Here is a 22,808-nt window from a genome sequence, read left to right on the forward strand (position 1 = left end):
GGTGCCATGGCGACGGCGCGGGGGTGGCCGGCGCGGCGGGCGGGTCCAGGTAGGCTCCCGGGAGGGCCGGGCTGGCGGGAAGCTGGGCGTGGAGGGGACGGGGGCCTGCGCCGCGACCCCGCCGCGCTGCCGTTGTGCCCAGGCGATTGCTGTTTCGCGGCTCGGCGATGCAGACCACGTAAAGGACAACGGAAAACGTCTCCCTGCTGGGGCCGGTTCTGTAACGTATTGAGCGCTCACGTTCTGAAAAAAACCTTTGGACCCTCTTCTACCTCCGCCGAGAAAGCCCATCTGGAAGGAAACTCTAAAGTACAACTTCTATTTATTTGGCTTTTGCCTTTTAGAGACTTTCTGCTTTGGTTTGTTTTGGGGGTTTTTTTTTTAGCATGTTCCAAAGTGACGGTAAAATTTGAGAGTATAAATGATAGACCCAGAAAATTTCAAAGTGCTTGCACAGACATGAGAAAAGCTTTTGCTGTCAAAGAAAGCATTCTTACTTGCACAAGAATACCATTTTTTAATCGAGATAGGCAATTATTAAAATCCTATCAGTTTTAGATGTACAACATAAGGTTTTGGGGGTGGGGGGGGCTGTGTTGTAAGTTTTTATTTAAGTTACGGTTAGTTCAGGAGCGCCTGGGTGGCTCGGTTGGTTGAGCATCTGACTTGATTGCGGCTCAGGTCATGATCCCAAGGTTGTGGGATCGAGCCCCATGTCGGCCTCCATGCCGAGCGTGGATCCCGCTTAGGATTCCCTCTCCCCCCCTGCCCTTCTCCCCAGCTCATTCTCTTTCTCAAAAAAAAAAAAAAGGATTCCAGTTAGTTCACATACAGTGTAATATTAGTTTCAGGTGCACAATCTAGTGATTCAGCACTTGCATATAACACCCAGGGCTCTTGATACAAAGTTCAGTCCTTGATTCCCATCACCTATTTCACCTACCCTCCACCCATCTGCCCTCTGGTAACTATCAGTTTGTTCTCCAGTTAAGAGTCTGCTTCTTGGTTTGCCTTTCTGTCTCTTTTTTTTTTTCCTTCTCTTTGCTCATTTGTTTTGTTTCTTAAATTCCAAATATGCTTGAAATCATACAGTATTTGTCTTTCTCTAACCCACTTATTTCATTTAACATAATACTCTATACCTCCATCCATGTCCTTACAAATGGCAAGATTCCATTCTTTTTCATGGCTGAGTAATATTCCATTCCGTTCCTCTTCTTTATCCATTCATCATTCCATGGACACGGGCTATTTCCATAATTTGACCATTGTCTATAAGGCTGCTATGAACTTCACGTTTCCCTTTGAGTTAATATTTTTGTATTCTTTGCGTAAATACCCAGTAGTGCAGTTGCTGGATCAGAGGCTAGTTCTGTTTTTAACTTTTTGAGGAACCCCCCCCCCATTCTTTTTTCCACACCGCCTGCTCCAGGTAGCATTCCCGCCAGCAGTGCAAGAGGGTTACAATATGATTTGATATATGTATATTTTGCAAAATAATTACCAAGATAGTTAACATCTGTCACCACACATATAGTTACAGTATTTTTCTTGTGATGAGAACTTTTAAGAGGGGCGCCTGGGTGGCGCAGTCGGTTAAGCGTCCGACTTCAGCCAGGTCACGATCTCGCGGTCTGTGAGTTCGAGCCCCGCATCAGGCTCTGGGCTGATGGCTCGGAGCCTGGAGCCTGTTTCCGATTCTGTCTCTCCCTCTCTCTCTGCCCCTCACCCGTTCATGCTCTGTCTCTCTCTGTCCCAAAAATAAATAAACGTTAAAAAAAAAAAAATTTTAAAAAAAAAAGAATTATTGTCTTCGTTGGGGCACCTGAGCGGCTCAGTCGGTTAAGTGTCCAACTTCGTCTTGGGTTGTGATCTCACGGTTCGTGAGTTCGAGCCCCGCGTCGGGCTCTGTACTGACAGCTCAGAGCCTGGAGCCTGCTGAAGATTCTGTGTCTCCCTTTCTCTCTGCCCCTCCCCTGCTCACATTCTGTCTGTCTGTCTCTCTCAAAAATAAATAAACATTAAAAAAAAATTTTTTTAAAGAATTATTGTCTTAGCAATTTTCTTTTCCAATGTTTATTTTATTTATTTATTTTGAGAGAGGAGGGGAGGGACAGAGAAAGAGGGAGACAGAGAATCCCAAGCAGGCTGTGCACTGTCAGCACAGAGCCCGATGCAGGGCTTGATCCTACCAAATGTGAGTCTGACACTTAACCAACTGAGCCATCCAGGCACCCTGGCAATTCTCAATACAATATATAATGCAGCATTTTATACATATGTATGGCAAATCTATAATACAGTATTGTTAACTGTAGTCCCATGCTGTACGCTAAATCCCCAGGACTTACAACTGGGGGTGTGTACCTTTTGACCGCCTGACCCATTTCGCTCACCCCTACCCCACTCTGTCAATCGCCGATCTGTTCTCTGAAGCATACAAATATTTTGTAATGTAGCAATCTAAACTGAGCATTCAACGTAGCAGTATCATAAAATTCTAGATTCTGCCACATCCCGAAGAATATACTTTGTTGGATGGTTTACTAACCCATAATCTTAAAGATTGTATTCTAGAATTAGAAGAATTTCAATTTTTCCCCCTTTGGTACTTGCTTAGAATAGTAAGCCGACAGCTAGATATGCAAGGAATTTGTGAGCAAAATGAGACCACTACTGGCTTTGCAAATTATCTGCTCTCCAGGAAAGGAATTCCGGGTAAACCAGAATTTGGACTCCGGGTGACATCGATGTTAATATATTCACTTCTCACTCCTTATTTTCAACATCCTTATTCACACACCATACAATTCACTCATTTAAAGTATGCAGAGGTCAGTGTATTCACGGTTGTACGACCATCACTAATTCCAGAACAATTTCATCACCCCAAAAAGAGACCACATACCTATGAGCAGGTCACTTCCCACTCTCCCCTCTCCTCCCTGGGGGCAACCCAGTAACCTGCCTTCTGTCTCTGAATTTTCCTGTTCTGGACACATCAGTGGAATCCTACATCAGGTGGCCTTATGTGTCTAGTTGCTTTCTTTTTAAAAAAAAATTGTTTCTAATGTTTATTTATTTTGAGACAGAGTACAAGTGGGGGAAGCGCAGAGAGAGAGAGAGAGAGAGGGAGACACAGAATCGGAAACAGGCTCCAGGCTCTGAGCTGTCAGCACAGAGCCTGATGCGGGGCTTGAACCCACAAACTGTGAGACCACGACCTGAGCCGAAGTCGGACGCTTAACTGACTGAGCCAGCCGGGCCCCCCTAGTGTTTATTTATTGTGAGAAAAAGAGAGACAGAGTGTGAGCAGAGGAGGAGCAGAGAGAGAAGGAGACACAGAATCCCAAGCAGGCTCCAGGCTCTGAAGCTCTGAACTGTGAGCACAGAGCCCAATTTGGGGCTTGAACTCACAAACAGCAAGGTCATGACCTGAGCCGATTAACCAATTGAACCACTGAGGCACCCTCTCTTTTTTTTTTAATGTTTACTTATTTTGAGAGAGAGAGTACACAAGTGGGGGGAGAGGGGCAGAGAGAGAGAGGGAGGGTGAGAGAGAGAGAGAGAGAGAGAGAGAGAGAGAGGGAGAGAATCTCAAGCAGGCTCCACACTGTCGGTGCAGAGCCAGACCCAGGGCTGGATCCCATGAACTGCGAGATCATGACCTGAGCCAAAATCAAGAGTCAGATGCTTAACCAACTGAGCCACCCAGGCACCCTCTTATCATTTTCTTAGTAGCCTCTTTTCTCTAGACACTTTATTGTAAGAATACCGTTTATGATACACATAACACGCAAAATACATATTTATCAACATTTATATTATCAGGAAGGCTTCTGATTGGGTAGCCTATTAATAGTCCAGTTTTTGAGGAGTCAAAAGTTATACATGAAATTAAAATTTTTTTATGTTTATTTATTTTTGAGGGGGGGTGCAAAGAGAAAGGGGGGCAGAGGGTCTCAAGCGGGCTCCACGCTGACAGCAGAGAAGCCCTATGTGGGGCTGGAACTCACAAACCACAAGATCGTGACCCAAGCTGAAGTTGGATGCTTAACCGACTTAGCCCCCCAGATGCCCTAAAAGTTATACGTGAAATTTAGACCTGGGGTGGGGGGGGGGGCTGGTACCCCCAAACCACTCTGTTGTTCCAGAGCCCACTGTAATACCATCACTTTGGGGATGTTCAGTCCATAACAATAGTCATATATTGTAAGAAATATCCCTCCCGTTTTGTGAGGGGAGAACAAAATTTTCAGGGTTAAATGGCCTGCCCCACGTCAAACAAGAAAATGATCAGGAACCTTGCTTCCCCTGAGTCCTATCCTGTCACACAAATATCTCCGTGAGTTACAAGGACACGATATCAACGTTTTTACCATTTCCAAGGGAACTCTACTCCCTTTCTTTTTCTTCAACTCTACGATACTTTGTGTCAATACGATGTAATTTTGTAAAAATCATGAAAATTAGAGATGAAGTCCCTTGGGTCACATACTACTGTACTCCCAGGTGTTTTCCAGGACGAATACGGTTTTTAGTGCTTTTTACATTTGTGTTTTACCCCAAGTGCTAGAGTCCTACCACTTCCCTTAGGGGAAGCTTTCCCACTATAGCATAAAAGCGTCTCAGACGTGTTCATGATACTTCGCTCGTATTTGTCGTTTTGTTCAGTGTCTGCCATTTGCTCATTACTTCAGCCCCTTTGGACCGTGGAAAATAATGTCTTCCGCTCTTGGGAGCTACCAAGCATCAGGGCCCAAGACAAATCAGTTCTACCTGGAAATGAGCAAAAGTACTTTTATTTTTTAATTTTTTCTTTAATGTTTACTTTTGAAAGAGAGACAGAGAGAGATCACGAGTGGGGGCGGAACAGAGAGGGAGACACAGTATCCGAAGCAGGCTCCAGGCTCTGAGCTGTCAGCACAGAGCCTCACGTGGGGCTCGAACTCACGAACCACAAGATCATGACCTGAGCCAAAGTCAGAAGCTCAGCTGACTGAGCCACCCAGGCGCCCCAAAAGTACTTTTTAATCCTAGTGACAGATAAAGGAGGAGACCATAGGACAAACTGAAACACGAGACAAAATAAAGGCACACCACGGGCAGATTTTGTGATTTTATAAAGGGAGAGGAATTGTGGGGGGGGCTTTATTTTTATTTTTTCCAGAACCCTTTTAGGAATAGCTTTTATTCAAGTACCAGCACATAGAGAGTTCACTGGATCCAAACGTGTCTTCCTAATGATCTACAAAGCTCCATCTTCTCCTAGGTGATCTCCCTTGGGATCTATAAGTACATTCTGTTTTCCCTACTGCCATCGACCCCTTCCCCTGGACTCTGGATTCCCTCCCCTCCCACCTTCTAAAGGACTTTGGTCCAGGATTTATTCCCTTTCTTTTCCACCATCATTTTTCTCCCTCCCTGCTGGACACATCATCTGCTGTAGGAAGACAAACTTAAAAAACCTCTACCCTAGGGGCTCCTGGGTGGCTCAGTCAGTTAAGCATCTGACTTCGGCTCAGGTCATGATCTCGCGGTTCACAAGTTTGAGCCCCGCATCGGGCTCTGTGCTGACAGCTGAGAGCTTGGAGCCTGCCTCGGATTCTGCGTCTCCGTCTCTCTTTGCCTCTCTCCCTCTCTCTCTCTCTCAAAAATAAACAAACATTAAAAAAAAGAAGCCGAAAACCCTTCAGGATGAAGTGAGGTTTTTTTAATTTTTTTTTAACATTTATTTATTTTTGAGACAGAGAGAGACAGAGCATGAACGGGGGAGGGGCAGAGAGAGAGGGAGACACAGAATGGGAAGCAGGCTCCAGGCTCTGAGCTGTCAGCCCAGAGCCCGACGCGGGGCTCGAACTCATGGACCGCGAGATCGTGACCTGAGTTGAAGTCAGATGCTTAACCGACTGAGCCACCCAGGTGCCCCGGGGATGAAGTTTTAAAAAAACCTCTACCTTGACCCTACATCTCCTTCGAACAATGCCTTCTTTCTAGGCTTCCTTGACCGCAAAACATCCCAAAAGAGATACCGTTTATTATTTCCATGCCCTCCCTTACTCCTATACCATTCTGAGAAAATTCTCTTGTCAGAGTCACCAGTCACCTCCATTAGGCCCAGATCAGTTCCATTTCTGTGTCCCAACACCTGCTGGCCTTCTCAGCAGCAGCCAGCACAATTGGGCACTTGGGAAACACTGTCCCCTATATTGGCTTCCATGAGGCCCCACACTCTGGTTTTCCGCCGGAAGCTCTTTCTCGGATTCATTTGCTGCCTCCTCACCCAACCTTTAAATATTGCAAAGGGGCGCCCGGCTGGCTCAGTCAGTAGAGCATGAAACTCTTGATCTTGAAGTTTTAAGTTCAAGCCCCACATTGGATATAGAGATTACTTAAAATCTTTTTTTAAAAAGGCATAAAGATAGATAGATAGATAGATAGATAGATAGATAGATAGATAGATATCGTAGAGCCACAGGGCACCAGGTGGAACCCCCTCCTTCCCTAAGTCTCCAGTCCATGGCTCTATTTTTTTTTTTTTAAGTTTCATTTATTTATTTTGAGAGAGAGCATGAGCAGGGGAGGGGCAGAGAGGTAGAGACAGAACCCCACCCAGCCTCTGCACTGTTGGTACGGAGCCCTACGCAGGCTCAAACCCATGAACCGTGAGATCATGACCTGAGCCAAAATCAAGAGTCAGATGCTTAACTGACTGAGCCACCCAGGCAGCCCTCGGGCCCATGGCTCTAGAGAGCATGTACATATGCTGATTGCCAAGTATGTATTTGTAGTCAAAATCTCTTCCCTGAATTCCACTGACACGTCCAGCTGCCTCGGTGATATTTGTATTGGGCTGTGTAATAGTTACTTCGCCGCCACACATCTGCCCTCTCCCCTGCCCCCAGAGCGAATGTCCTCATTAGCCGTCCAGTGGCCCAAGCCCAAAGCCTTGACATCATCCTTGATTTCTCCTTCCCTTCACACAGTCTGCCAGCCAGTTACAGCCGGCCGTACTCCACATGTTCATGAGCTCGCCATTTTCTTCTTTCCAACTCCCCTGCCGTCCTTGAAACCAAGCTACCATCATCTCCTGTGGGGCTATTTCACTGGTCCCATTTCACTCCTGTCCCTTTACAATCTACACTGCAGAAAACAGGCAGTGAGACCTTCTTAAAACACAGATCATGTCATTTACCAGTTCAGAAACCCCCTCAGTGATTCCCATTGTCCATTGAATAAAATGGCAAGATCCTTATCATGACTTGTAAGATCCTAAGACATTTGGCCACCTCGGATTCTCTTGCCTCATTTTATACCACACGCCCTTTCTCCTGTGCTTCAGCCTTCACTCTTCAATAAGACAAACTCTTGGGGCGCCTGGGTGGCTCAGTCAGTTAAGTGTCTGACTTCAGCTCAGGTCAGGATCTCATGGTTCATGGGTTCAAGCCCCACATTGGGCTTCCCATTGACCGTGCAGTGCCTGCCTGGGATGCTCTCTCTGCCCCCTCCCCCGCATGCGCACTCTCTCTCTCTCTCTTAAAATAAATAAACTTTAAAAAAAAAAAAACTAATTTAAAAAAAAAAAAAAGACAAGCTCTTTCTCTCCTAGAGGCCTTCGTACTTGGCATCTCGTTTACCTGAAAAACTCTTCCCCCAGCTTTTTGCGAGGCTGGTTCCTTCTCATCCTTCAGATCTTAGCTCAAATGTCACATCTTCATCCGTGCATTAATTCATTCAACAAATATTTATTGAGCCCTTTGCATTTTAGGCCCTGTTCTAGGCACTGAGCATACAATACGTGTGGTCCTCTGAGAGGCAGACACCCGGCTAGAATTAGACGAGTGAGAGATTGAGGTAGGGAAGCACATGTGGAGGATGAGGGGCAAAAGAGAGGGTGAGGGGTGCTTTCAGACTGACTACAGGTCAGCCACTGTGGAAAGGGGAGGGGGAAGGAAGCAGCATTGAGGAGAAAGAGTCTCACTCTGCAGAGCAGTTCTAAGGAAGATTTGGGCCAAGTTGCCGAATGGAAAAATCCCACCTCCTGCAGGAACGGGCCTGAATTAGCATTGCACCCCGCGGGTGGGACGGGCCCTGGGGAAGCCTGGCCTCTCGCAAACACTGTGGCCGGATCCAGAGGGCCACAGCTGGAGTCCTGTGTCCACCTCCTGCCCCTCAGCAGGGAATCTGGGTCCTCCCGCTGCCACAGCCCGCTGGCAGGACACGCTCGTCCTCCTCCTTATGTGTCCAGGGCTCCTGGACACATTCAAATTCACATTCAAATGACTCACGGATTCATTTGCTGCCTCCTCACCCAACCTTTAAATATTGCATCCAATTGTGTCTGTGGCTCCTTAAGACGGGAGCTGCTGGAAAGTTTTGAACAGAGAAGTGACCTGATCCCCTTATGTTTTAAAAGGATCACTCTGCTAGGGGGAAAATAGACCTGAGGGGAGCAAGAGGAGGGGCACAGAGACCAGTTAGGCAAGAGGTGCAATGATCCAGGCAAGAGGAATGGTCCAGGTGAAAGGGAGGTTTGGGGCTCAAACCAAGGACCTGGGACTCAAACCAAGATGGCAGCAATGAAGGTAGGGGGAAGTGGTTGGATTCTGGATCTATGGTGAAGGAAGAGCCAACGGGATTTGGGAGAGGATGTGAGAATGGATAAGAAGAGGGAGGTCAAGATGACTCCAACTATTAGTAGCGACCGTTCATTGAGATGGTGGGGAGTATGGGTGGAGTAGAAGGGAGGAGAAGATAATGGGTTCAGTCTGGGACATGTTAAATCTAGGATACGCATGAGACTGTGAAGTAAGGTTGTCAAGTAGACAGTGGGGCCTAATAGACCTGGAATTTGGGAGACAGGTCTACACTACAGACGTCTGTTGAGCGTCTTTAGTGCACAGATGAAATTTAGTCATGAGATGGGATGAAATCCCTCCACGGGTGATGACAGCAAGAGAGGAGGTCTCTGGACTGAGCTGGGGGAACTCCAACATTAAGAAGCAAGGAGTGGATAGGGCGCCTGGGCGGCTCAGTCGGTTAAGCGTTGGACTTTGGCTCATGTCATCTCACAGTTCCTGAGTTCGAGCCCCGCATCAGGCTCTATGGTGACAGCTCAGAGCCTGGAGCCTGCTTCGGATTCTGTGTCTCCCTTTTTCTCTGCCACCCCCCCGCCCCACTGCATTCTGTCTCTCTCTCTCTCTCTCTCTCTCTCTCTCTCTCAAAAATAAATAAACATTAAAAAAAGAAAGAAAAAATGTGAGGGGGGCAACTAGCTGGCTCGGTTGGTGGAGCATGTGACTCTTGATGTCACGGTTGTGAGTTCAAAACCCAGGTTGGAGTCTACTTATAAACAGACAGACAAACAAACAAGGATAGACAACTCTCTCAAGAAGTCTTGTGACGAAAGAGAGCCGAGAAATGGGACATCCGCTGGAGCAAGAAGTGGGTCAAAGTATTTTGTGTCTAAGATTGGGAGGGTGGGGCGCCTGGGTGGCTCAGTTGGTTGAGCGTCCGACTTCAGCTCAGGTCATGATCTCATGGTTTTCGAGTTCGAGCCCCGCGTCTGGCTCTGCACTGACAGCTCAGAGCCTGAAGCCTGTTTGGGGCGCCCGGGTGGCTCAGTTGGTTGAGCATCCAACTTGGGCTCAGGTCATGGTCTCACTGTCTGTGAGTTCAAGCCCCGCGTCAGGCTCTGTGCTGACAGCCCAGAGTCTGGAGCCTGCTTCGGATTCTGTGTCTCCCCCCTCTCTGTCCTTCACCGGCTCATGCTCTGTCCCTCTCTCTGTCTCTCAGAAATAAATAAACGTTAAAAAAAAATAAGATTGGGAGGAAATAATAGCATATCTTGTATGTTAATGAGAATTATTCATAGAGAGGGAAAAATTTGAAGAGTTAGGAGAAAGTGGAGAGAAAACAGGAGCACTGTTAGATTCTGTGCACCAGTGGGGTCGTCTTTGAATCCTTTACCTCCTAAGAAGTAAGCGTGTCCTCACGTAAGAGGATATTTCCTCTTGGAAGGAACATCATAACAATTTATTTCTTACGTAAAAACAATAGCAGTTTCTTTCTTGTGCAAAGCCTGTAAGGCCTCCATCTTGTTTGCCATTGCTGTTGACTTGATGTTAGCAATTTTCTGGATGTTCAACTTTCTTCTTGCATAAAATGCTGCAGCAGACCTGCCAAGGAGTGACCACTGCTTTATGAGGCCTTGTTGGGAGCGGTAGGTCATTTGGGGCTATGATCACAGGTCATGCGTTGTGATTGACTTAATGCCTCTAAAAGTTAACTCTGTTAAATCTGCCTTTTCTGATACTCACCTGGGCTAGGGATTCAGAATTTCTCTTGCTAGGAGTCGGGTCTCATTTCCATGGGATTACACAGCCTAATGTCTGGGGTTGTTTGATACACTCAGCAGACGTGGTTGCCAAAGCCAGGAAGGAAAAAAAAAAAAGAAAAGAAAAGAAAAGAAAAGAAAACGATGCTGCTGACTCAGTCTCTCATCTATGCTCGCATCCAGTAACCACATGCTGGGCGAAGCATTGTGCAAGACACAAAGACTCACTGGTGAATCAAGAAACCCTAGGTGTTACCTACCCATAAGATACTTACAGTCAAGGAGAGAGAGAAAATACAGACAGAACTGTAAGTCACAGTCGAACGTGTTAAGTGCCATAAAAGAAATTAAGGAAAGCGCTGAGAGAGTCCAACAACAACAACAAAAAAAAAAGAAAAGAAAAGAAAAGAGAGAGAGATTATTACTTCTGGTTTGGATGACGGAGCTCTGATTTACTGAAATAGGCAAGGATTCTGAAGGAAATTTACCCACAGCCTTCCTTACAATGATCTCAGCTTATATCAGTGTTCCCCCATATTTTAAAACATAATGATTCATTTTTATTTTTTTTAAAGATTTTACTTTATTTTTGTTTTCATTTTTTTAACATTTTTATTTATTTTTGACAGAGAGAGACAGAGTGTGTGCGGGGGAGGGGCAGAGAGAGAGAGGGAGACACAGAATCCCAAGCAGGCTCCAGGCTCCGAGCTGTCAGCACAGAGCCTGATGCGGGGCTCAAACTCACAGAGCTGTGAGATCATGACCTGAGCTGAAGTCAGACACTCAACTGACTGAGCCACCCAGGCACCCCTAAAGATTTTATTTTTAAGTAATCTCTACAACCGACGTGGGGCTCGAACTTACAACCCTGAGATCAAGAGTTATATCTCTCCTGACTAAGCCAACCATGTGGCCTGCGATTCATTTTTATAATCCCCTGAGAAACAGGAACATTTTGACCCCACCTTCATTTTGCAGCCAAATGGACAGATGGTACCTCTTTTTGATAACATTTTTCCATTAATGTTATGTTTAAAATTTAATATTAGAAGAGTTTTGGTTCATTTTTAAAAGCTAACAAGTGGTTGCATTTTCATAAAAATAAGATTTACTGGGGGCGCCTGGGTGGCGCAGTCCGTTAAGCGTCCAGCTTCAGCCAGGTCACGATCTCACGGTCCGTGAGTTCGAGCCCCGCGTCGGGCTCTGGGCTGATGGCTCAGAGCCTGGAGCCTGTTTCCGATTCTGTGTCTCCCTCTCTCTCTGCCCCTCCCCCGTTCATGCTCTGTCTCTCTCTGTCCCAAAAATAAATAAACGTTGAAAAAAAAATTAAAAAAAAAATAAGATTTACTGTGTTTAAAAAAAAATTTTTTTTAACGTTGATTTCTTTTTGAGAGACCGAGAACAAGCAGGGGAGGGGGAGGAGCAGAGGGAGAGGGAGACCCAGAATCCGAAGCAGGATCCAGGCTCTGAGCTGTCAGCACAGAGACCAACGTGGGGCTCGAACCCACCAACCGTGAGATCATGACTGAGCTGATATCGGATGCTTAACTGACTGAGCCACCCAGGTGCCCCTAGATTTAATGTGTTTTTAATCAGGTGGACCACTCACCGACTCAATATCTGTATTTCCTCATAAGAAAAGTGTTATCTGAAGGAAACTCTATACTGGCTATATTTTCATAAGTCACCTGCCTTTCTCTCTTCGCTTAGAAAAGATTGATAAATGTGTCAACTAGCATAAGAAAGGGACATGGTGGAAGGTCACCACCTTACCTGGGAGGAAATCAGTCACATCAAATTCAAGGAACTCGAGGAGAGGAAAGAGGTACGTATTATCACAAAGTAAAAAATACTAATTGTGCCTCTTTCCCCTCTTTCTTCTTTCTTAATGTTTCTAGCAGCTTCAGGTGTCACTTGGCTGACATCACAGCCGACCCGAGAGAGGCAGGAAGAAGTTGTACTTCCGCTGAAGGTAGAAAATCATCCAAAAAGCTATAATTTGTTTTGTTTTGGGAGGTTATAAGTTTGATGTGAGTAAAGGGCAAAGAGAACATGTTCCTTCCTCCCCCAGCTTCCAGCAGTGTGTGTGTGTGTGTGTGTGTGTGTGTGTGTAAGAGGAATTGGAGAGGTAATCAAACTGTTTAGAAGGTATGTCAACCATGTAAATTGTAAAACATAAGGCACGTTGGGGCGCCTGGGTGGCGCAGTCGGTTAAGCGTCCGACTTCAGCCAGGTCACGATCTCGCGGTCCATGAGTTCGAGCCCCGCGTCAGGCTCTGGGCTGATGGCTCAGAGCCTGGAGCCTGTTTCCGATTCTGTGTCTCCCTCTCTCTCTGCCCCTCCCCCGTTCATGCTCTGTCTCTCTCTGTCCCAAAAATAAATAAACGTTGAAAAAAAAATTAAAAAAAAAAAACATAAGGCACGTTTCTATTTTTATGCAACCACATAAAAATTACAAGTTTTGGGGGCGCCTGGGTGGCGCAGTTGGTTAAGCGTCCAACTTCAGCCAGGTCACGATCTCGCGGTCCGTGAGTTCGAGCCCCGCGTCGTGCTCTGGGCTGATGGCTCGGAGCCTGGAGCCTGTTTCCGATTCTGTGTCTCCCTCTCTCTCTGCCCCTTGCCCATTCATGCTCTGTCTCTCTCTGTCCCAAAAATAAATAAACGTTGAAAAAAAAAAATTTAAAAAAAAAAAATTACAAGTTTTTATCAATGTTTTATATATAGAGAGAGATATATATAAATACTTACAAACCTATGTTATTTGAACATTGATTTCCATTGGTATATTTAGTGCCTGTTTTCTTATATCTCTAGCTGGCATATATCTTTTACCTTTTTTAAAACTTTGAGTATGGTTGACCTTGACACGTATTTAAGATGAGGTTCCACTGTGAAGTTGTAGTTTGCACTATTCTGAGACACAGGTTTCCAAATGATACTCTAGTCAGTTTCTGTTCAACTGGACTTCATCGCAGGGATTGTGTCCTTGTCTCGGAAAAATTGTACCAACAGTAAAATAACAAAGCAAACAATCACAGGAAGATTTTTAACTCTTACCTGTTTCTCTGGGGATATTCCTTTGACTCTGGGGGCGGGGGGGGGGGAGTCTCACTGTGAAATATAACACACATACAGAAATGTGCATAAAAGTGATTATAAAGTACATCCCGTGCATTCACCACCTTGGTCAAGGAACTGTGTTGCCGGACCAGACCGTAGTCACCCGCTGTAACCTCATGCCTTCACAACACTCTCCCTTCTGTCTAGAGGGGCATGATCCTAACTTCCACAGTGATGATTTCCTTGCTTTTCTTCAAAATTTTACCATTTATGCATGCATCTCAAAACACTACACAATGTTTGCCTATTTTTTAATTGCATATAAGTGAAATTATACTGCAGTATTTCCCTATAACCTCTCTGTAGTTCAACATTACAAGATTCATCCGTGTTATTTGATTTAGCCTGCATGGCCCACTCATGTGTATTGGCGTAAAATATTCCATTGTATGAATCGTATGCCACAACTTACTCATCCGTTTTACTCTTTTTAAGTTTTTTCAGTTTATTAATCCTCTCGGTAAAAAACTGGGCTATATCACTGCAGAATCGCTGCTTCCTGTTGCAAGCATCAATCCGCATGGGCCTTTGCAGTGCCCCTGACTTGTTTGTTTCTTTTCTAGTGTCAGACTCTACTGTTTTCTTGAGATCTTTTTCTTTTTTTCTTTTTTTTCAATATCTGAAGTTTATTGTCAAATTGGTTTCCCTACAACACCCAGTGCTCATCCCAAAAGGTGCCCTTCTCAATGCCCATCACCCACCCTCCCCTCCCCCCCCCCCCCCCCCCCCCGCATCAACCCTCAGTTTGTTCTCAGTTTTTAAGGGTCTCTTATGCTTTGGCTCTCTCCCACTCTAACCTCTTTTTTTTTTTTTTTTTCCTTCCCAGAGATCTTTTTCTTCTCATAGAGGCCACGTCTTGAAAATCTAAAGGTCAGGTTCATTTTTTTTGTTTTGCCTAATCCAAGAAGTTGTAAATTATGCTGAAGCCAGTTATCCTGCAGCATCAAATGGGTTCTGAATCCAAGTACAAAGATGACGTTTGGTGTGCTCTGGTACATTTGTAATTTTTTTTAAATTTTTTAATGCTTATTTTTGAGAGAGAGAGAGAGAGAGACCGAGCATGAGTGGGGGAGGGGCAGAGAGAGAGGGAGACACAGAATCCGAAACAGGCTTCAGGCTCTAAGCTGTCAGGACAGAGCCCGATGCGGGGCTTGAACTCATAAACAGTAAGATCGTGACCTGAGCTGAAATCAAGAGTCAGATGATTAACCAACTGAACACCCAGGTGCCCTGAGCCATTTTATTCTTTTTTTTTTTTTAATGTTTATTTATGTTTTGAAAGCGAGAGAGGGGCGCCTGGGTAGCTCAGTCGGTTAAGCGTCCGACTTCAGCTCGGGTCATGATCTCACGGTCCGTGAGTTCAAGCCCCGCATCAGGCTCTGTGCTGACAGCTCAGAGCCCGGAGCCTGCTTCGGATTCTGTGTCTCCTTGTCTCTCTGCCCCTCCCCTGCTCATGCTGTGTCTCTCTCTGTCTCAAAAATAAATAAAACATTAAAAGAAAATTAAAAAAAAAAAAAAAGAAAGCGAGAGAGACAGAGTGCAAGCAGGGGAGGAACAGAGAGAGAGGGAGACACAGAATCCAAAGCAGGCTCCAGGCCCTGAGCTGTCAGCATGGAGCCCGATGCGGGGCTCGAACTCACGAACTGCAAGATCATGACCTGAGCCGAAGTCAGATGCCCAACTGACTGAGCCACCCAGGCGCCCCTGAGCCATTTTATTCTTGATGAACATATATTTCCAGATTTTGGCAGTTATAAACAATGCTGTTATGGATATTTTCAGTTTTGTATCCTGGCACACCTGAGCACATGCATTCTCCTTTCTTTCTTTCTTTCTTTGTTTCTTTCTTTCTTTCTTTCTTTCTTCCTGGATTTCTAAAGCTTGTTGAATAGCAATGAAACATTTTTTTTTTAATTAACATTAATGAAAGAATAATGGTTTTTTTGGTTTTTTTTAACGTTTATTTATTTTTTGAGACCGAGAGAGACAGAGCATGAACGGGGGAGGGGCAGAGAGAGAGGGAGACACAGAGTCGGAAGCAGGCTCCAGGCTCTGAGCCGTCGGCTCTGAGCCGTCAGCCCAGAGCCTGATGCGGGGCTTGAACTCACAGACCGCGAGATCGTGACCCGAGCTGAAGTCAGATGCTTAACCGACTGAGCCACCCGGGCACCCCGAATAATGTTCTTCTTTATCTACAAAAGCTCCTAGAACATTAAATCCTAGTCACCCCCACCTAATACAAAACATTATGATAAAGCAGAACCAGCCGTTTGCAATTCTTAGCTTTTTCCCAAGCAAAGCAAGATTGCCTTTTTTCTTTTTTCTTTTTTTTTTAATTGCGAGAGCATGCACACGCATGCAAGCAGGGGAGGGGCATGGGGAGAGAGAGAGAGAATCCCAAGAAGGCTCCACCCTCGGCATGGAGCCCAGTGCAGGGCTCGATCCCACGACCCTAGGATCATGAACTGAGCTGAAATCAAGAGGCGACGCTTAACTGACTGAGCCATCCAGGCGCCCCAAGGTTGCCTGTCTTGCCGACTAATCCTCATCTGTATCTATGTATATATCTGTATATGTTTTTTAAAGGTTCTTTTTTATGATAACTCGCGTTTGAATCTTTAAACAAGTGTCTATGCAGGAGGAAGGTGGGTGGAGCACTGACAACGCTTGTCTGGCCGTAGCCACGGGAACAAAGGCAGAGTTCAGACTGGGCCTCTGAGGGCAAGGCTCCCCACCCAGGCCAACCGCCCCTGCGTGGAGGTCTGAGTTGTCAAAGATGACACTGTTTCGGTAACGAGCTCCTGGGCAGACTCCCGACCTATTTCCAGTGACTGCGTGGCTTCATTCAGACTGCTAGCCACTGTGGTGGAGAGGAAGACGCTGGAGTGAACATTCTGTCTTTCAAGAGAGTTCCTGGTTTCCAGGCTGAGCATCATTGTGCCTCCATGCTGTTTCCTTTGGGGCTTCTTGGCAAAATGCAAATCCGCCTCCTTGTCCCTTTTCTGGTAGCCGCGCCTCCCCCAGGGTGAAGATTTCAACCTTGCCCTCGGAGTCGGGCTCTCTGCCCTCTGGAGCTGGACTTTGAACTCCTTTCCAAACGCCAGGAAAAGGACTCTGCCTGGACCGAAAGTCCTTTCCAGCAAATGTGCCTCCACGTGAAGCGCCAGTGGTTTCAGAAAGCGCTTAAACCTGCACCAGGACTGGTACTGTGCGGAGTGCAGAAGGAACCACTTTCTGGAATGGGAGCACTTCCTGCTGGCTCCTGGGCTGTTCGAGCTGTGCAGGGTGCCCTCGCTCGGACCCGGCGTCCCTCCTCCCTTTGACTTGAAAATAGCCGTCTCTTCATTATAATGGAATTATTTCTTTTCCCGGCAATTTCCAATACTTTTCTCAGTTCATTTACATCCATGGGCTCGAATGGAAAGCTCAAGGGATATATTTCGTATCTGGACTTATCTGTGTTTTGTTGGTTCAATCTAGTGATGCCATCCTGCGTCATTCAGGGCGCAGGGAAATGGGAGCAGCTTACACAGGACGAGAGAGGTACCATAGCGCGACGCTAAGTAAGGTGGGCCCTGAAATCACGGGGGTTTCGAGCAATTTGCAAGCAAATCAAGCTTCCGCAACCTTCAGTTTTTCAGTCTGTGAAGGTTAGATAATAATAACACTTCCCTTACAGTGTTACTGTAAGGCGTGTCCTCAAGGACCCCTTGCGACGCCGCGAGTAACGAAGTCCAACCCAAGCTGTGTTAGATACTCGAAGGCTTTTACTGACCCGCCTGACTTGAAGAAAGAGTGGGAGGCAGGGAATGAGGGGAGAATGAAGTGCCTTCCCACCACCACCCATAAATAAGAATCTTACACTCCGAATGGGTCAGTTGTGCCCTTGTTACCTGACTCTGAACCAGTCGCTACGGGTGTGGGAAATGCCAACCACGACCAAAGCTGTCCTGGCCCCCTCTCAGACCCAGGTGTGGCCAGTCCCATTCTAAGCCCCCGGCTGGGCCAAAATGGGACAAGGGCAGAATGGATGGTAGAGAGGCCACCATAATGTCCACTGCACCAGAGTCATGAGTAACTGAGCACAGGGCTCAGTCTGGGGCTTGGGACTCAGCATCTCTGTCAGTGCCCGTCGTTCCACGTGCCTCCGGCACCATAATCTGCCCTGCCATCCTCAATATTAAGATGAGCACTCTTTGGGGCGCCTGAGTGGCTCAGTTGGTTGAACGTCCGACCGACTCCAGCTCAGGCCATGATCTCACAGTTCACAAGTTCGAGTCCCGCGTCGGGCTCTGTGCTGACAGCTCGGAGCCTGGAGCCTGTTTCCGATTCTGTGTCTCCCTCTCTCTCTGCCCCTCCCCCGTTCATGCTCTGTCTCTCTCTGTCTCAAAAATAAATAAACGTTAAAAAAAAAAATTAAGTAAAAATTTTTTTTCAAAAAAAAAAAGATAAGCACTTTTCAAAGGGGTGAGATAAATCTATACCTCCTCATGGGAAAAAAAAAATTTATCCTTTAATTTTATGACTGGTGATTCTTATATTCACAGAAAATGCTTTCATAGCAGGAATTGAACCGGGTACCTGTCATTTTCAACCTCAGCCAAAAGCTTGTCTGTTGTACTGATTAGAAGACTATTTTGCAAAGGGCCCAAAATGCTGCACCCCAAAGATGTCATTAAATGCCAATGAGCACACGGAGTAAATATCAAAAGTCAACCTGTCATCTGTGGAGAACTAAAGACCTTTCAAATGAATGGAGGGTAAGAAAATTAGGGGAAATAGTATCCTACAAAAGATCTCAGGGGAAATAAAGTAGGGATTCTTGCCCTGGGCAGAGACAAAGTGAATATAAAAAGCATCCATTATAGGTGTATCCACTGAGTTCACTGTCTGAGACTCCAAACAAAGAGGTTATAAAATAACAATAATCACCAACCAAACTGGAGTGAAATTTCTAGAGTGATGGATGTTCTCTGGAATGTGAGGGTATATGGGGATGGTTGCACAACTGCAGAAATTTACTAAAAATTATCAAACTGTACGCTTATAATGGGTGAATTTTATGGCGTGTCAATTATAACTCGGTAACGCCGTTAACATTTTTAAGAACACAAGAGTCACATTCCAAGAAATTACATTTTTATTACAAGCAAAATTGAAGTGCCGTTTTTCCTCCTTCTACCCATCTTCTCTTCCTTTGTTCTTGTTTGTTTGTTTCTTCCTTTGTTGTTGTTTTGTTTTGTTTGTGTTTTTTCCATGTAAGCGAACTCAGAAGGGATAGGTAATGGAGACGCCTGCTAGGAGACATTCCTTTACTAAGGATGAGCCTTTCCAGCTGTCTGAAAGGCCAACATCTGGTAGTGATTTTGTGGAAAGATCTTTGATCAGTGCTCCTTGGAGCCAGAACATGAGAGATCTAGACAGAGTCAAAGTCTCTGAAACTTCTTTTTTTTTTTTTTTTAGTACTTATTCATTTATTTTGAGAGAGAGAGACCATGAGCTGGGAAGGGGCAGAGAGAGAGGAGAGAGACTCCCAAGCAGGATCCAAGCCACCCACGCAGACCTGCATGCTTGAACCCATGAACCGTGAGATCATGACCTGAGCTGAAATCAAGAGTTGGATGCTCAATTGACTGAGCCCCCCCAGGCACACCACCCCCCCCCCCCGCCTTTTTTAAATCTGTGAAGCTTCTTTACAAACAGCAGAAACACTGAGCTTGTACATTTCTGAACTAGGGCTATTTGGTAGGAGGGGCTTTTTTTTTTTTTTTAACCTCAGCTTTATCGAGGTGTAACGGACATACCTACTAATGGCCTTAATCGTGTTACCGATTTGACCCACATGGTTGGCAGATCAAAACCAGAATCCGGTACATCTTTACCTGGAGGCCATGCCGTAGCCTGGGAGATGGGGCAAAATTGCCTTGTGAAGCCTTGAGAAAGAACATATAACTCACAGTATCCAAAGGTGGGGAGTTGCGTTTTCAGCTTCCTTGTGGTCAGGTACTTTCCTCACCTTGCCCCTATAGTCAGAGGCCAACACCTCTGAATTTGGGAGCAGCGACCTAGAATAAGGTTTATATGCACGAAGACCTTTGTAGAAAGCTTTGGAATATGCAAAGTGTAACTCAGTAGAAACATTAAATGTCCCTGAGTTCCCAACAACAAGCATACATGAGCACACAGTAGGCACACTGTATATTCAAGGAATGAAGAAATGAAGAATTGAAAAAGTTTTCTCAGGGTGCCTGGCTGAGAGCCCAACAACAAATGAAGGAAAGAAGGAAGGAAGGAAGGAAGGAAGGAAGGAAAGAAAAAGAAAGAAGGGGGGCGCCTGGGTGGCGCAGTCGGTTAAGCGTCTGACTTCAGCCAGGTCACGATCTCGCGGTTCGTGAGTTCGAGCCCCGCGTCAGGCTCTGGGCTGATGGCTCGGAGCCTGGAGCCTGTTTCAGATTCTGTGTGTCCCTCTCTCTCTGCCCCTTGCCCATTCATGCTCTGTCTCTCTCTGTCCCAAAAATAAATAAACGTTGAAAAAAAAAATTTAAAAAAAAAAAAAAAGAAAAAGAAAGAAGGGAAGAAAGAAGTTTTCTCTATGGAAATCATTTCTGGGGCACCCGGGTGGCTCAGTCAGTTAAGTGCCCAACTTTAGTCCAGGTCATGATCTCCTGGTTCATGAGTTCAAGCCCCATGTGGCACTCTGTGCTAACAGCACAGAGCCTGCTTGGGATTCTCTCTCTCCATCTCTCTCTGCCCCTCCCCCACTCACGTGTGCGCACTCTGTCTCTCTCAAAATAAACTTAAAAAAAAGTCTTCCTGGTGTTCTAGTGGCCAAAATAGCAGAAGAAAAAGGAGAAACATACGTGAGGAATAAAGGTACAACATTTTAGGGGTGCCTGGGTGGCTCAGTCAGTCAAGCGTCTGACTTCGGCTCAGGTCACGATCTCACAGTCTGGGAGTTCGAGCCCCGCGTCGGGCTCTGTGCTGACAGCTCGGAGCCTGGAGCCTGCTTGGGATTCTGTGTCTCACTCTCTCTCTCTCTGCCCCTCCCCTGCTCATGCTCTGTCTCTCTCTGTCTCAAAAATAAATAAAAACATTAAAAAAAAAAAAAAGGTACAACATTTTATAAAGCAGTAGGGTTGACCCAAGGTGAAATGATTCATCACGAGGAACATGCTAAGTATGTTCTGAATAAGATTCCGAATATACACTCTGGAGCCAGGTCATCCCATTTCAGATTGACTTCCCCATTTTAGGAACGGTGACCTTGAGCATGTTACTTCATGTAAGACAATCTGTGTCTCTCTTTGGGTTCCCAGACCCAATCCTGCTGTAGGAGGGCGTGTTCCCACACGCACAGCCCCCAGCAATTCTGACACCAGTCTGAGAATTCAAGTCCATTCGGACACCAACCACCAGAGATAGCATCAGATCCCACAGGTTAAGGGCTCGGTCCTTCAACACTGCCCCCCGCACCTTAGCCCCAACGCTCCAAATGCCGATTGCAAGCCCTACGCTGTTACCTGTGCCTCTGGCCCAACCAGCTACAGATAGGAAGCTCCACTGACCTCCTCTTTAAGTGCCTTTAATTTGCCAGAGCAGCTCACAGAACTCAGGGAAACATGTTTATCAGTTTATGAAAGGATATCGTGAAGGACATGAATCGGCAGCCAAATGAGGAGATGCACAGGGTGAGGTCTGGGGGAAGGGCACAGAGCTTCCCTGCCGTCTCCAGGAGGACCATTCCCTCTACTCTCCATGTGTTCAACCCAGAAGCTCTCCAAAGCTGGTCCTTTGGGGTTTTTATGGAAGCTCTCTTGCAAAGTCAGGATTGACTAATTGGCTGATTCAGCCTCTAGTCTCTCTCTCCTTCCTGGAGGTGGAGAGTGGGGCTGACATTTCCAATCCTCCTATCACGTGGTTGGTCACCCCGGTACCCAGCCCCTCACCTTGGGTGAGGTCCAAACGTCACCTTCCTTAATGCAACAAAAGACACATTTATCCCACTCGACACTCAGGAAATTTCAAGAGTTTGGAGAGGTGTGAGCCAGGATCTGTAAATGAAGACCAAATATATATAAGAAAACTATTTTGGGGGCACCTGGGTGACTTAGTCCATTGACAGCGTGACTTTTGATTTCAGCTCAGGTCATGATCTCAGGGTTGGGTTCATGAGATCAAGCCCCACGTCAGGCTCTGTGCTGAGCATGGAACCTGTTTGGATTCTCTCTCTCCCTCTCTCTCTCTGCCCCTCCCATGCTCATGTTTTTTTTTTTTACTCTCTCTCAAAATAAATAAATTAAAAAAAAAAACTATTTTGGTCATCTGTATGACCAGATATATATTTCTTACACATCACAACACTGCAGGGTCAAAATTTCCTCATCTATAAAATGGGAGTAAGAATAGTACCTGTTTCATAGGTCGTGAAAATTAAGTGTGCTGACCTCTGTAAAGTACTTAGAAATTAGGGGCGCCTGGGTGGCGCAGTCGGTTAAGCGTCCGACTTCGGCCAGGTCACGATCTCGCGGCCCGTGAGTTCGAGCCCCGCGTCGGGCTCTGGGCTGACGGCTCAGAGCCTGGAGCCTGTTTCCGATTCTGTGTCTCCCTCTCTCTCTGCCCCTCCCCCGTTCATGCTCTGTCTCTGTCCCAAAAATAAATAAACGTTGAAGAAATTGGCTTGACCCCTACATGGTAAGCATTATATAAGTGTTTTATTATTATTACTGTTATTATTGCCTATTTTTTCAACCTTTCTTTTAGCGAATAGCACTTTTCAGCCTTTCTCTGTACATCATACCCTTCTCCATTCAGACCCATTGGTAGTGAACTACCAAAGGTATGTGTACTTAGCTGAGATGCTCACTTTTTCTTTCCTTTTTTTTTTTTTTTTGAGATGTTCGTACTTTTGAAGGTGAATTATGCCTGCCCCTTCTCCAGTCTTGTGGATTCCTAGTGTCTACAGTGGAAAGATCTGAGAATCTACATCAAAGGACATTAATACCGCCCACCAATATGAGGATGTGAAACCAATCAGCAGTCCAGAAGACGTTTAGTACAGAGGTTCAAGCCTATGGTTCTACTCTTGGCTCTGTCCCTACCCAACCTCGTGACCCTCCTAGGAAATCACTTACCCTCTCTGTAACTCAGTGTCCCTCATCTGTAAAATAGGCATACCACTTACCACGAACACTGGGTTTTGAGTCTCTTCCCATTGGCAGAGGATGATTGCTTAAACCCAAAGAGTGGAAGCCCGGCTTAAAGGATTTTATTTGTTTGGTCATATTTGGATTCCTGTATTGAGAACATACAAGTATTTTTATCATAATCATTATCCTTATCAATATCTGGGTAA

At 45.9% G+C, this 22,808-nt stretch overlaps 1 long non-coding RNA gene across 1 annotated transcript; it reads left to right on the plus strand.

The window, feature by feature from the left end:
* The first annotated feature begins 100 nt into the window (after positions 1-100).
* LOC125174065 (uncharacterized) lies at positions 101-17,718 on the plus strand. Its single transcript, XR_007155240.1, has 4 exons — positions 101-309; positions 12,235-12,308; positions 14,283-14,326; positions 16,095-17,718. It is a non-coding gene; the product is annotated as an uncharacterized LOC125174065 (long non-coding RNA).
* Positions 17,719-22,808: the final 5,090 nt, after the last annotated feature.

This window comes from Prionailurus viverrinus, chromosome C1, assembly GCF_022837055.1.
Source record: "Prionailurus viverrinus isolate Anna chromosome C1, UM_Priviv_1.0, whole genome shotgun sequence".
Taxonomy (NCBI): domain Eukaryota; kingdom Metazoa; phylum Chordata; class Mammalia; order Carnivora; family Felidae; genus Prionailurus; species Prionailurus viverrinus.